Below are 5,548 nucleotides of genomic sequence, written 5' to 3' on the forward strand. Positions count from 1 at the left end.
GTCACCTGAAGTTCGGTAGCTCTTTTAAATACAACGGAATTAACTACAACACAATGTTTTCATTCAATGAAAACTTAAATATGTGCATACAGTTTTGATCAAATGATTGTCGTGATCTACTCCAATAAAACAGTTTTGATGTGGTATCTTGGCATTTAAAATTTATAATTTAAAAAAATTGTACATTGTTAACTTGCGGTACATAGATTAGTGTGCTCCTAGCTGCATAGGGTGAGGTGGTGGTATAATGATACTGTCACCGGACCAGTAATCCAGCGACCCAGCTCTGAATCCATCCATGACAGAAATTGAATTCAATCAATGAGAAAAATCAGAATTAAAAGTCTAATGATTTCCATGAAACATTGTCAACTGTTGTAAAAACCCATGTTCACTAATGTACTTTTGTGGAAGGAAATCTGCCATCTTTGGACTTCGTCACGCCCACTGTGAGTCTTAAACGGCTTAGCAAATCACTCGGTTGTATCAAAACTTCTACAAAGTCTAATAAAGAATGAACTCAATGAGACTGGATAGATCGCTTGGAATTAATGTAGGCACCGGAAATGACAATGGCAAACTTGGCCCTGCCTACGCTGCAAAGTCCCTGCTAACATCTGTGGCAGGGGATGGGTGGGGGGGGGGGGGGGGGGCAGATGGTGAAGGAACCAACAAGAGGGGAAAATGCCGTTGACCTCATTTTCAGTAACCTGTCTAGTGCAGATGCGTCTGTCTGTGACAGTATTGGTAGGAGTGATTTACCACTGTGCCAAATGGGATAAATTTTGGACTGATCTAGCAAATCAAGACTGGGTATCCATGAGGTGCAATGAGCCATCAGCAAAATTGTATTCAATCATGACCTGTAACCTCAAGGTCCAACATACACCACCACCAGCTACCAAACCTGCCCGATCACCAAGTCACTCTTGGCTCAGTAAGTGCCTGGGGTTGGAAGTATAGGGGGCTATTTGCCCACTGGTACCACATGCCAGTGTCAATTTGGTCAGCACTGTGCTGTGGGACTCATGCAGCTGCCACAACACAGGTCCAAAGTTTGACCAGGGTGGAGTGCAAGTGGGGTGGAGCAGATTGTGGCTCTACTGGCCTGATGAAGACAAAGGGGCCTGATAGGGGACAAGGGCTGTGTAGAGGTTGGGGTCAAGGATGAAGGCTCTTGATGACAGGCAGAGGGGCAAGGAAGTGGATGTAGCAGATGAACAATGGAAGGCAGAGGGATGACTGCTGGGAGAGAAGTTGAGTCTCAAAAAGCCTGCATGAAAAGCTGACAGACAATGGGTTCAAAGATATACCACGTTGTTTCCTGAAAGGGGATGATCCAGATCCAATAGGGAGAGGTTCAAGTGGGATATGGGTGAGCACACATGATGATGGAGTCAGGGGAATGGTGGTTGAATTAAGGTTCTTTCTTCATGATTCTTTTAGTCGTTTCACAGGTTGCTGACATCCTGCATGGTTTGGTGAAGACAGCGTGAGCTGGAGATAGTGATATGGGGGTGCTGGCTGGTATTTAAATACAGCATCAAGACCTTCAAAACTGTCAGCTGAGGTTGGGCAGATGAATCAGCTGCTAGCTTGCAAAAAGAATTAGAGGGGAAGTGACCTGTGCATAAATGATGTGATTCCAAATACAGAATCTGTCACAGGAACCTGCCACTTTGGCTAGTGGGACAGGCACTGTTGGAGCCGTACGCCACTGCACTGAGTCTCACAATGGGAGAATTCCGCCCAGGGTATTTATTAGTAGTCTTGTTCTTTTCTTTTGACATTTCTCATGACAAAAGATTTTGTTTAAAATGTAGAATCTTGAAGACTGGCCTTTACAGTTAATAACTGGGAATTCATTTTTATTTAAAGTGACCGTCTCTACTAAGATGGCAACATCTTTTCTACCTGCCTCAACTATCCGTAAATTTATTGTCAGCTGGGATTCAGTTGTGACTCACTCTTGTCATAAAGTTGTGAGTTCAAGTCCCACTCTAGAGACTTGAGCCACAACATCTAGGCAGGCACTTTAATGTAAGTCTGAGACATTTAAACTGAGGTTCTGCCCTTTTAGGTTTTTTGAAAGAAGTAATAACATTATTCAAAAAGAGCAGTTGAGTTTCTCACAGTGTCCTGACCTGTATTTATCCTTCACAAAATACCTAAAATAGATGATTTGGCCATTTATTTCTGTTTTGTGGGATTCCAGTCTTCCATATTTCATATAATATGAGGGTGACCACACTTGGCTGTAAAATACTTCAGGATACCCTGAGATCAGAGTCGTGATACAGATGAGAATATAAAGGTTATCTGCCAAAGACCTGGGCATAGCTAGCCTCTCCATCAAGACTCATCCAGATTGGTGAGAATGTGCCCCAACAAGTGGAGTTAAAGGGAAAGTTCTCCAGTAAGTGAAGTCATATCTTATTCAAAGGAAAGTGGTTGAGACCAGTCACAGTCCCAGGACATGGCTCGAGGAGTTACTCAGGGAAATGTGCTCAGCTCAGTCAACTTCAGCTGCTTCACGAAATGACCTTCCATTCATTATCAGATCAGGCGTCGAACTGGTGACAGATGGTTTCACAGATTATGCACTTAGAAGAAAGAGAGCTCTTGTTTTATCCAAACTGTTACATGCCAAGAGACAGTAAGAGGCAACTTGCCTAAAAAGATTATACTAAGCTCTTGGGTATAGGTTTCAGTTTATTAATGTTGTGTCGATTAGAGGTTTCCCTCTGTCCTTTTCATAATTTCACTTGAGCAAAGAAGCAAAAATATGAACAAAAGAGCGATCAGGATAACAGTCTCGCAGTTGTCCAAGGTGTTAAGGGTTGTCATGGGTTATAAGTATTAGCCAATAGGCAAATTGTCATGATTAGGGTTAAACTGTTAGACTGTTGCTACGCTAGTATTAAGACTCAGGCCTGAAACTCCAAGGTGTTTTATGAAGGTAGCCTAGATCTTAAGTGTCTACATTTGATTTTGGCATTGGTGAACATAACATGTGTCACTCCTCGGAAGTTTTTATCTCACGAAGTTTATTTAAGAACACAGCTAAAATATAATAAAACAAGATTTACCAATTACAAGAATCAAACATGATATATTATAAACCTTAACAGCTAGCTAGCTAGCTATCTATGACGTTCCATGTCAAACAACATCCCACAAAAGTACACCCCTTTCTAGATTTGGCATAAAAAGCAGGTGTGCTCATATGCTGCTGGGTTTTCAGCTTTTTAACACTTGCTGTGAATTGATCTTTTCAACATTGGATCAAATCTCTGAGGCTTCCCAGTCCTGGCACTTTCCAAAAAGCCTCTGGAAAGAGACAGACAGACAAAGACGCTACTTGCTTCTATCAGACTCTAACAGTAACTCATAGACAGCAGAATTTCCGAGTCCAGAGGGGAAAAGCACAGTTGCTGCTCTACACCCCAGGTTACGACTGAAAAGCAAAACTAAAAACTTGGACTGTTCTGTGGAAAGAACTGTCCCCAGGTATCACCTGACCTGTCAATCATGCTCCACCCAGCAATTCCAAAAGGATCAGGAAACCCCAGGACACTGTATTAGCCCAGATTAAAAATAAACATGATGGCCATTATATTCTCAGTAACAATTAGAGACACCAGCTGCAGACAAAACAGTGCCAAAATAAAATGCTGGGAGCTGCCTGAAAAATATGCAAAGAAACATAATTAAAATGCATTTCTCAAAGGCATAGTATAGTCACACTAATCTAACAGCAGAAAAGAATAAGATGTAGATTCTCATGCAGGGATGATTCAGTCTGCTTATGTAAACTGATGTCTCGTCATTTATATGAGTTAAAGACAATAACAAAAAAACTTGAACTATTCTAAATATTACTTCTGTGGTAACATGGCCCCTGTAAGGGGGCAATCTTTGCGGGCCATTTGATCAGCTGGACCCTATGGAGAGGCAACAATGAAAGCCAAGACAAAAGGGAGGAATTGTGCACGTCCTGGTTTGGGGAGAAACCTCAGTGACAGCCAGGGAGGTGAAGACTGTAGATGTGTACTACAGTTCTATCAGACACTTATCTCATGAGAGGGTTAAAAAATCACATAAGCTGCAAGCTGAACCTCAGTCATACAGGTAAAGCTATGTGCAAATGGCAGGTTTTGATTAAAGCAAACCCAGATGAGGCTCAAGAGCTATCTAATTGAATGATGTGCAGCTGCAGTTTGTGTTTGTCCATTAGAACAAGGAACAATGGAAAGGGGGGTTGAGATACCATTGATCTGAGATATAGCTATCACTTCTTGATGATATAACATGCACAAGTTTTAATTAGACATTATATTCTTATGTATGCATGTTGTAACCATAACTATGATTGGATAGAGATAACTTCTATTCTGTTATTAGTAAATGCTAATTACTTGTAATCAAAGCCAAGATTTTAATTGCCTTTGTATTTCTGAATGTTTCACTCTGAATGGACATTCAGAGTCCTGTAGCAAGCTGTGGTTTATTAAAATCATCTTGAAACCACTCTATTACTTTGTTTGGCTACTTGAGGGGAACGATGGTTTTTAAGTACAACAAGAAAACAATTGTAATAGCCCCCAATATCTTCTATGTATTATGGTTAATAAATCAATTACTAAATGAAACCATAACGAGTCATCTTTGACTTTACTACACTGGCGATGAGGAAAAACTTTGTTAGTCGTTGGGAGATTGCAGTACACAGTTAAAGGGGGAGGAGAGTGAATATTGAAACTAAGGTACTGGAATTCAAGATGTGGAATCAGTCTGGGTAGAAATAAGAAATAGCAAGGGAAAGAAGTCCCTAGCGGGAGTAATCTATTGGTCCCTAAACAGAAGTTCCACAGTGGCACAGATTATAAACCAAGAATTATAAGAAAGGTACAGAAATAATCATGGGTGATTTTAACATGTATATTGACTAGAATAATCAAATTGATAAGGGTAGCCTCAAAGAAGAGTTTATTGAATGTATTAGAGATTATTTTCTGGAGCAATATGTTGTAGAACCAATCAGGGAACCAGCTATTCTAGATTTGTATTGCGGTAGGGCAAATAAGTGAAGTAGTAGTTAAGGATCCTTGAGGAAAAAGTGAACATAGCATGCTAGAATTTCAAATTCAGTTTGAGGGTGAGAAACTGGAATCCCACACTAGCATTCTGGAGTTAAACAACGGTAATTACATAGACATGGGGATAGCTATGGCCCTAGTGGACTGGGCAAAGTCCAAGGTAGGACTGTTAATGAACAGTGGCAGATATTTAAGGAGATGTTCAAGTCCTCGCAACTAAAATATATTCTAAAAAGGAGAAAAGGTAGTAAAAAGTTGGGGGGGGGAGCGTGGGGTAAGCCTTCCATGGCTAAGCAAGGAAGTTAAGGCTAACATAAAGGCAAAAACTAAGGCATATCATATTGCAAAGGTCAGTGACACACTGGAAGATTGGAAGCTTTTAAAAATAACAAAGGGTCACTAAAAATGTAATAAAAAGGGCAAAGATAAATTATGAAAGAAAGCAACCA

Source organism: Carcharhinus amblyrhynchos, chromosome 22 (assembly GCF_965287045.1).
Source record: "Carcharhinus amblyrhynchos chromosome 22, sCarAmb.v2.hapA, whole genome shotgun sequence".
NCBI lineage: Eukaryota > Metazoa > Chordata > Chondrichthyes > Carcharhiniformes > Carcharhinidae > Carcharhinus > Carcharhinus amblyrhynchos.